Consider the following 10,825-nt stretch of genomic DNA (forward strand, 5'->3'; position numbering starts at 1 on the left):
TTTCGGTATTTTCTGTTGTATCGGTAGGAGGAAAATTTGAACAACATTCCCTCCTCCCCATAAAATATTGGGGGGGCCCAAACCGGGGATCTTGCCCCGGGAAAGTTTATAAGTAGTGAGTTTTAAGCTTTTTAAGCATTTTAGAAGAGTCATATGATCAACATTAGAACCCTGATCACTCGAATCTCGATATCTGGATACTCCGGGGAAAATCGACAAGCCTGACACATTTTTTCCTCACACCCATAACGAATTTTTGAGGGGGCTCGGGCCCTCTCAGGCCCCATGGAGTCGGCGCCACTGCACCTCCCGCAATATTTATAGTACAACATCATTGATGAGATATGTATGAGGGATATGTGCAATGTTTAATGCAACATGAATTGTGCTGCTCACGATAGATACTATATCCAACTCAAGAATTTCAATTTACTTTCTCTCGTAAATTGGCCGATCAAAAAATATAAGGATCAAAAAATTATGAGAGAAAGTATATTGAAGTTCTGCAGTTGGATTTATTATCTAGCATGAGCTGAATAATTTATGTGGTAATAAAGATTGTACATATCCCTTATATATACATCTCTTTAATGATGTTGTAATATAAATATTGCTGGAGGTAGGAATTTTCAAATTTCCCCCCTACTGATACAATAGAAAATACCGAAACTCAATTTCCGAATTGTGGGGGAAGTGGCGCCGCTTCATTCGTTGCAATACTTTTGAATCCGACTGTACGTGATCGGCACTCAAGTCAGTATTAAGAGCTAATACAAATAAACTGTATTGCGGAATGCCTTTTGGAAAACTTGGAGGAAAGATGTTATTCATCACCTGCAGCAGCGGAACAAATGGCTTAAGCCTTCAGGAAAAATTAAGTTGGGAGACATACTGATCCTGAAGGACGACTTCTCGCCTCCTACCAGATGGCCAATGGGGAGAATCATCATCCTGCGTCCATGTCGAGGTGGTCTTGTTCTAGTGGCTACAGTTAAGACTGCCAGCAACGGAGTAATGAGACCACTCGTGGAGGCTCCCCGATTACTTCTTTAGTACTTCATGGAAACCTCCCTTAATTGGTAGAATACTTTTGAAATTAATATTAAAATTAAAAAGAAGAACATTGTGCTTTCACATGAATATTTATTCACACGACCATGGTTTCAACGTTAGACATCATCATCAGGTGAACTCTACAGAGGTCCATCACATCCTTTTATACCAGGCTAGGAGGGGGAGGGAGGAAGGTAACTACGTTGAACGGATTGGTCAACGGTAGAATACTATTTATTACCCCAAGACAATGATAAACAAGGGACCATGACAGCGAAAGACGAACTCCGAACCATCTCATCTGACGCAATGCACTAGCGACATTACATCGGAAGAAGCGCCATTCTCTTATCTCCACTCAATATACCCAAGTAACAGGTTTTCCCCGTACCAGCGTCTTTATAAGGGGCGGGAATGAGAATGATTATCTCGGTCGGAAATGGAGAGACGAGATGGCTTCCACGAATTCGATGAAAGTTGTTGGTCATTGGGGAACCAGATGGACCTTGCGTGGAATTCTAATATCGTAGATTGGGATCACGGATCGCTTCCAGTCATTCAGGAAGATGATGAAGTCGCGTTGCAGCTCTTCATCAGATAACGATAAACAGTGCATCGAATCCAATATGCTAGGTTTGGAATCTTAACCCTTAACCAGTGACGTGCAATACTTGCTACACTACCCGTGACGTGCGGTCTGGGAGACCGCCATAAAACAAAAATTCATAAAACGTTGCAAAGTCATTTTTATTGCTTAGTTTAATGTTTCTTTGACTTCGAAACTATTATAAAACTTATATTTAATATTATGCATTCCCAATACGAACCGACTTTTCCAATAAAAATTGTTTTTTGAAATAGTATTAAAAAACTGACATAAAAAACACTTGAGTTGTTATTATTATCGTACTTTTTTAATTAAGTACTTAGTTATCCACGTTATGCTGCAAAAAATGATTTCTTACAAGTTATTAATTAGTATTATTATTCTTGAAAAATCACTAGGAATTGTTTTTAACAACTTTTTGAATTATTTCCACCAGCATTACGTTTATTGATTTTTCCAATTTAGTGACGTTAGGTCTCACAGACCGCTACTGAAATTCATTTGCAAATTTACAGAAATAAATAATAAGAACGTTAAATTTTAAGAGAATCGTGTCCTCATTGTACAAAATTGTGACGCTCACGAGGATTAAAGATATATTTAGAAATAGTTATTTTGAAAATATTCATAATTTTAGACCGCGCGTTTCCGGCTAAGGGTTCAAAACATTTCGTTACAACCACCTACTTAGCTACCCAAACCTTACAAAGTCCATCTCTAGCTGAGATACCTTCGTTTTACACACCTTGTTCAACAACATTTCGTCCACATAGGCCTTCCGGAACATTCAATAGGCAGTTTCTAAAAGCCTTATTTCCCGGAATATTGGTTTTTTATAGTTTAACATTGTTAAATAGGAGACGTTAACTTTTTCATCTAATGTAAAGGTCAAATCGCCTGCTTATGAATAATTTAAATAAACAAAAACTGAATAAGGGCGTGAATAAAAATCTTGGTTGAATTCAATAATAATTTCAAAGAGGAGATTTTCTCTGACGATGTAAAAAATGCGCACCAGCGCAAAGAGGTAAAACGGAAGCCACAGAGGAAGAGAAAGGAAAGAGAGACGCCTAGACATGACTTAGATAAGAAGTTTACTTACGTATCTCAGGATACAAGGATGAAATTGAAGGAGCGGGTGAAGAGGGCCCCCCCCCCAAAATTAGGATCAATGAGGGTCCACTGTCTGGATAAAATTTATGTCGAATAATTTTTTTGTGAATACATTCAGCTCCTCCGGTAACGTGACAATAACCTATGAATCATAGCTTTAGTTTCTTAATTTTTATATGAATAATTAAGTAATGTATATACTTCCTTTCTGTTTTCAGGTAAGTGCAATCCCTCAGGTTCCCCTATTGGATGAGAATTTCCTATGCTGATAAAATATGTGAGTAATGCCAACAGAGACGTGCTCCCAGATAGTAAGTAAAATTTCATATCTTCAATGCAGTCATAAAGTGACCTTGCAGTATTGTTTTTCATTATTAGGTATTTTGGTGTGTCTCTTCCGTTCTTATATAATCCATTTCAGTAAAAACATTTTGATTGCGTGATTCAGTATATCTGGAAAATAAACTAATTTATTAACAGGTTGCCTTTTTCTAAGTTCTCAATACTTTTATTGTCAGTATCTCGGCGTTTTCGATATTCTGGCCATTTCACGGTCGCAAATTCATCGCTTTACCGAGATCGCTCTGTTTAAAAATTATTAAAACCTTAACCAGTACAATAATTATCTTACTATACATGTTATATTTATACCTTTATTAAGTATCTATTACGCTGGAATTTTGCAGAGGTACGGAACGAATAAATTTTATTTGATAACTTCTGCTGTTTAAAAAACAGCGTGGCAACATTTTGTTTTGGGAGAAGCAAATTAGTCCTCTCGACACAGAAAATGTAATTTTCTCTTCCGTAAATGTATACCGGTTTTAGTAATTGCTAAGAGCCGTGGATAACGGAACCAGGTTATTATGTCTCTCAACGGACATCTTTGTCCGGATGACATGTTCGCAAAACATTGAGATACGTAGATGTGAGATTTCCGGACCTCTCGGCAGTGGCGGCTTGCCCATAAGGACTCTCGGACGCCGCCCCTCCCAAAGATTTGAAAAAGGAAAAAATAAAAATATACCCATTCAATTATAATCGTACATCTTATTAACCAAAGTGTTTTTTTTCAATCTTATACATCGAAAATGTAGGAAAACACGCAAAAATAGCGCGAGAAGTTCGCATTTGTAGCCGCGGGGCACTGGCCAGAATGTCACAATCCATTGCCATGCAGTTATATGAAGAGTGGTAGTGGCGGGGGCTGCTGGTGCTATGACGCGTCTAAGCTTGTGCCTTATGGAAGTCTTGGGACGCCGCCCGAGCATGCGCAGAGCGACGTATCTAGTGAGTTGACATCGCCGCTACGGCTGGCGGCATTATAATCTGGCGTCTACTTGGTGCTGCAGTTTGCAGAATGCCTTGTTTCGGTTTAAATTTTATTATTATAAATATTTAAATTATATTATTTTAAATTAAACAAATTTAATACCTTGATAGACTTAAAAACTCACTGAAATGCACAAAATATTAAAAAATATTGATCCCCCCGGTGAAGTGTGCCCCCCCCTGAGCATTTGACTCACGAGCCGCCACTGCCTTTCCGTGACCGCTAATTTTCGGGTTACCGCATTCATTTCGCCAACTCTGCTCGTATGGCAACACTCAACTACGGTGCTGAAACGTTGGCAAAATTGATATTTTATCCTGATGGCGGTACCCCAGAACCTGCTCGCATATTGAGATTTATTAAACCTTGATGGCGATAGAGAAGTGGGAAAAAATGCCTAAGATGTTTTTGGGAAGATATTTTCCTAATTCTCGCGACGAAAAAGATTTTGGACGAGTGAGATTTTGTTAAAAGAAAGTTATCTTTATTTCCCTCTCGTAATCTTTACTACACAAAAGCAAGTGTTTTGGCAGGCAAGAAAAGACACTAATCACTATTTCAACGTCAACAAGTTCAAGTAATGTTACTAATTTTGTGTTTGTGACGTTTTTAAGGTGCCTAATTGTATATAAATCTATGAAAATACCTCATCATCTCTTGTCAACAATACTAAAATTGGTTTTACGCCGCTTTCCACTGAATTCTCCTAAAATCTCATCTTTTCACATCAAAGTATGTCTTTTCTTTCATTCTTCCATTGGCTGTTCCTTGCATTTTAACTGGGGTCATCCTTTTCCTTTCTTACCATCCACTTGTCTCTAGAATTTTTTTTCATCAGACCATCTCTCAAGGTGTGGCCGATTTAGTTTGTTCTGTCTTCCTCATAAACTCTTAAAGACTTCTCTCTTACTTTTCTTAGTACTTACGAATTTGTCATACGACATTTCATTTTCATCATCATTCTGTTGCTATGAGTGACGTCCCTTGCTTTCCCTGTTTCTGTCATCACCATGCCGTGGGAAATTATTTAAGATACCACAGCTTGGTAGATAATGACTTCAGACCCCACGGTTACAATATAAAAGACACCCGAAGTACTTCCATAACATAGCCTAAAGCAGTTTCAAATGTTAAATATGAATCACTTTGAAAGCTGATTTTTGCATTAAACACGTGTGGCTAATATAAAAGCTCTCATTGAGTGACGATTAACATTAATTTTGTCGCAAAAGTTGCCGAATCGTGGAATCGTCACTACGCAATACCCACTCACTAAGTACCTACAGCACTTAGCAGTGTCTGGCTTCAGGAGTTAGCCGATGCGATTGATAAGCCGTCATTTTAAGCGATTATGTTTTAAAGCGAATTTTTGTCGGACTTGTGTATCCATATAGTTTTCAGTATTACTGGGAAATCGCTCAATAATTGAGCATGCCCTCATTCTGATCAATCAACCATTCGAATTATGTCTGTGAACTGATTTATCGATACATTCTTCCTTCAGCATCACTTGAAGTACGTGCAAATAAGGCAAATGCTCGTCCCAACAAACTGTTTGCTGTGGCAAGTGGTCGCGTTCTATTTGCCAGACTCTTTGAGATGACGAAAAGAGAAGCTGTCCAAAATTTAACAATATTTCATTCTATAAGGAGAATAGATATATATCGCTCTGGTCTGTACTAATTGCCAGTAAGGAATCGTCAGAGAGTGTTAATTTACCATCGTAATTTCTTTTATCTAAGAAAATGGCTTGGTGGTGGAACTGGTTAACACGCCTGTCCTGTAATCAGGAGATCAGGGTTCGAATCCCGGCCAAGTCAAATATTTTTTCATGGCGAACTTCATCCTTTGGTGTATTTATATTTTTAGGGTAAACAGTATCAAGAATTTTCTTCATTAATTCATCTGAAGAAAAGTAAATATCCGAGAAATTAATCCCATTTGTCCTCTATGTTTGTCGTGAAATGAATGTTAGGAATTAAAATCAACCGAGACCTTCTGCGGGTAAAATGCGTCATCCAACTGTGATAGAAGTATACGCAAGAACCGGCGTGTCCCTCCGAGCAGCAGCAATGATCGCCCGCGATCGAACTTAAGCTGACGCAAAGATCATACTTCGTAAGACACTCCCAAGGCAGTGAGCCGGAATAGGCTGGTTTCCTCCATCAAAGAAAACGAAAGGCGATGAATGCGATTCCTTACCCACAATTAGTGTATTCATAGTATACATATTATTTGGTTTTACCAATCCCAGTTTAGACATATGTTAATGGTCAATTTTAACCTCATTTGAAAAAGGCCAGATTGGCGCCCATGCGATGCCTTTACACGTGACGTCACAAGGACCTAGATTCTATACGAGTAGATGGGAGTTTTACATCGTCTGAGATTACCAATGCATGCATGAGGCACAGAGCTCAGGGAAACATCTCTTAATAATCACCCATTAAAATTGCCTATGGTCGGAAAGTTTCCTTAGTTTGATAGGGTAATAATAATCCTTATTTAAGCCCAGCGCTGCCTGCTAGCAGGGCACTCAGCTACGTGTAGCATCCTGCGTCGTATCAGTGCTCAAAGCCTCGCCCCAGGGTCACCTCACACGGCAACAGCTGGAACCAGAATGACGTCACACGGGATTTTCCCAGCATTCCTACTTAGCCGTCGCGTTTTCGCGCACTTGAAAATTTTCACTTTTAGTTTGATCGCGAAAAATAGATATCATCATTCAAAAATCTAAGAGCGTGAAATACGTACTCCAGGAGCAATAATCGTTTGATTTAGGCATTAAAAAAATTAATAGGAAACCACCCTATTCCGGTTATTCAGAGGAAGGGATATTTCGGTCACCCGGACAATGTACTGCTTACTACCATAGCCAACAAGCGTGAATAAGTGAGACGGGATGGGTGGAAAAAGTATTTGAGACACGCAAGAACACGCGTGTGGCGGCCAAACCGAAATTTTGAAATTGGAAGATTTTAATTTTGACGCGTAGGACTAGCCGCCTAAAAGAGATTGGGGAGAGACACTATACCTCTAGTGATATCTGACCTTGTCGCTATGGAATTTCTAAAACCATTTGAGCAACGTTCAACTTCGAAGTTAAATATTCTTTTCACTACGCACAAATTCCTAGGAGTGATTCTCGACAGTAAATTAACCTTTATTCCTCATCTGAAATATTGCACCAATAAAGCAATAGCTGCTCGTCAAGCCATCTCCGGTCTCTCCACCCCTACTTCTCCACTTTCCCACAGATCTCGAATAAGGCTACACAAGAGCATCATCCGACCGGTAGTACTGTACGCATGCGGGATTTTCGCCAAAAATAGAGCAATTCGCAAAAAATTAGAAATCATCCAGAGCAAATCAAATCGCCACCTTCTTCAAACTAGTCGTCTTGTAAGAATCTCCGACATCCTAACTTTGCACAAACTCCCCACCATAAATTATTTATTTTCCCATTTAGTCACTAATTTTTAGGCAAGGCTGAAGGGCACTAAAAACACATTACTTACAGACATCTGGAATTATGATCCTCATATTCCAACGACACATACACTGCCTCATCAAGTTACTCTTCTATGAGCCTTTTCTATGTATTGGCCTTCTAATCATATGCTTCAATATCCATTCAATTTTCAAAGGTATATATTTGTTTGGTTAAAAGATTTATTAAAAAAATTTGAAAATCTCTTTGCTAATGCTATGTAGCAATAATAAAAAAATAAAAATAGTTAAAAAAGATCAAAAAGAATTTCCAAAAAAATAATACAATATTTGTGAAAAAAATATAATAATACGAGCAAATAACAAATAAAATAATAATTATTTTATAATGTAATAACACTGAATTGTTACCAATGTAATGGCTACAAAAATCCCATATTTCTGTTTTAAAATATTTTAGTTATAAGTTTCTATTTCACACGAACAACACAATACACCCACAACAGAATACGCGCGCCATTTTTAATTTAATTATTGTAAAGAGGCTGGTTGGGGTGAGCCAAGGCTCACCGGTACAGCTTTAAATCACGCCTTCGGCGCCACCAGGACGTGACTATATCATGCGGTGGAAAGATTCGTGAAAGAGGTCGCGCAAACTTTGTTGACAGCAGCAAAAGATGAGGAACGACACTAACACAAGAAATACAGAAAATACTGCAAAGCAGAGCGAAAATGACGACCTTCGAAACCAAGTCTCGATTCATGCTCCAATAATTTAGGGTAAGTAAGTTTTAAATTAATCGGCATGGTTATAATCGGCATATAATGAATAGATTTTTTTCCTTTTTAAAATAATAAAATTTTATATTCCTATAGAAATCGTTCGTTAAGATGAGCTCCTTTTATTTTCGCCGTATTGCTACTAAAACATGACTATTTTATCATTTTTAGAAAGAATTTAAACCTGATGGGGGCTTTACCAATGGGTGTGTGGGTGGGGCAGCTTAAAGTGCAAGTTCCTCGCAGTGCGCTATGATACCTATTTTTGCTTTCTTTTGCTTATCAGAGAGGAAATTGCGAAAATAGGTTAAATTCCGCTCAATCAGGGAGTTTTTTCCCCTACGCTGGTTTCGATTACGGTATTTAACATTCATCTCAAATTAGTAATACTTTCGTGATTTTTCCTCCATTTTCGAAGGTGAAACATCAAGTTTTATTTGCACTAACGACGGAAGACGCTCTCGGTGTGAATTTTAGGGCATTTGGGATATGGGAGGCGGGATAGGTGAGCGGGGAGGGGACGCGAGCGGCCTCCATCAAAAATTCAACTACTACTATTACTACTAGTAGCCACAGGTCTCTCAGATATTATCGAAAGAGAAGCTCCAAAGTTCGCACACCTTTCTAGCCTCTCGAGTGGCCACTTCATAGACCGTAGGCTGCTTGCTTGCGTTCTCGGATCTAAAACTATGGTGAAAAATACAAAGATATTTCATGACTTTTCTAAAAGTTGGTATCATCTATTTGCTTGACGAGACAAAAAAAGGTACAACTCGCCTCACTACGCATTCTTTTTTACCTTCTGCCATTTACCGAATTATATTATCGAAGTTAATCGCCCTCCTAGATTCACACGCAGGATGAATTTTGATGTATCCGGGGCGTGTGAGGGAGAGAGGCGAGCGGGGAGGGGACGCGAGCGGCCTGCCGCTCTGCTATCCGCCGTGCTGCATGGGCGTTGAAATTTTTTCTTCACGGACGTGCACTCAACTTTGGCATTTTGTAGCTTAACGCTGGCAAATACGTCAAAATACACGCTATGTTTTATCTTAAGGGCAGTAACTCGGGAAAATTTATAGAGAATGGCCATAGAATATCGAATTTTTCGGTTGTTGACCCTCCCTCCCATATATGGCATTTGAGCGAGGGTCAGGGGTTCCTGCAGGTGTTAAATATTTAGGCCTTATTTTTTATCAGTCCCACAGATTTTTTCAGTAGGCCTGATGGATTTGAAAAAAAAATCGATTTTTTCAATCCGCCCTTTTGTACATGTATTCCATTATTCCAGGATCTTCATTTGCTTACTCCTTTTTCTCGGCGCTCTAGCGTTAACCATCATAAGTTGGTAGGGTTAGGTAGTAAGACCTACGATGGTAACTCTGCGCGTTTACACGACGTTTTCAGGCTACGAGGGTACGAACCGAGGTCAGTATGTGCGTAGTGTGAACGGGGAATTAATCCTGCGATACCTTCTCTCCTATTCCCATTATGTCTGTTTCTTGGCTCGAGACCGGCTCGCTAATATACAATGCTGCCTTCGCAATAAACGAACTCGAAATATAAATCATGGGTGTACTACTGTGGAGTACGTTGAGCAACGTGGAGCTAGATGTGAATGGGCTGAAGACTAGTGAATATAGGCAACTAGAGAATCTTGTCCTTGTGGGGTACCGCAAGGACCAGTTCCAGGCCTCATGATTTTTTCAAACTTTTTTTGTTTTCTCGATTTTACCATGAGCGTTTATTTGTTGCTTTCCTCCATCCTGCTCCCGAGATCAGATATGTGGACTCAGTCCATCAGAGAACAGTTATTTGAAGATCATCGGCGGTACTTCCTTCCACTTGCTCTTCTCAAAGCATTCTAATTTTTCTTACTTCGTTCCTCCAAAGGCTGTGTGCCGGGAGTTCGAATCCATTGCGGTACCGGTTTCCTTCAATGCTTTCTTTCCTCAACCAAGAGAACGACTCCTCTTATCCTTCAGAGCTCTCTCTCTCTCTCTCCACCCTAGTTCTCCATACCACATGATCTCCCTAGTCCACTCCCTCCACACATCTCTCACCTTTCCCATGAAGGCGTATTCCAGAGGGGAGGGTCCCAATGCGGTCGGTAACTAGACCACTTTCTGGTCCCCATAGTGACCCTCCCTTTCTTCACAAGAGTCCCCCCTACTTACCTACCATTTTACCTATAGCACAGATGTGGAGGAAGTGGACCTTCTATCTCGAGGAATAATGCTGTTTCTAGCGAGACCATTTTTCAACGGCTCTTCCTCATGGTCCCTCCTCCTCCTTTCTCTCAGACCCACCCCTTCTCTTCACCCCACCACAATCTTTCACATCCAGCTCACCTTTGAAATCTCATTCATCTTCGTACCACCACTGGTTTAATTGCGTCACCCGTCCAGAAAAAGTTTTTCTTCTCACTGTCGTCCCCGGTTCGACTTCTTTAAATTACCCTTCCCGACCCATCTCAGTGTTCACTGGCTAGC

General features: G+C 39.7%; 1 non-coding gene across 1 annotated transcript; it reads left to right on the forward strand.

Moving 5' to 3' along the window:
• Positions 1–5,853: 5,853 nt before the first annotated feature.
• Positions 5,854–5,926, forward strand: Trnat-ugu. The gene has a single exon. It is a non-coding gene; the product is annotated as a tRNA-Thr (tRNA).
• Positions 5,927–10,825: the final 4,899 nt, after the last annotated feature.

This window comes from Ischnura elegans, chromosome 6 (genome assembly GCF_921293095.1).
Source record: "Ischnura elegans chromosome 6, ioIscEleg1.1, whole genome shotgun sequence".
NCBI classification, from domain to species: Eukaryota; Metazoa; Arthropoda; class Insecta; order Odonata; family Coenagrionidae; genus Ischnura; species Ischnura elegans.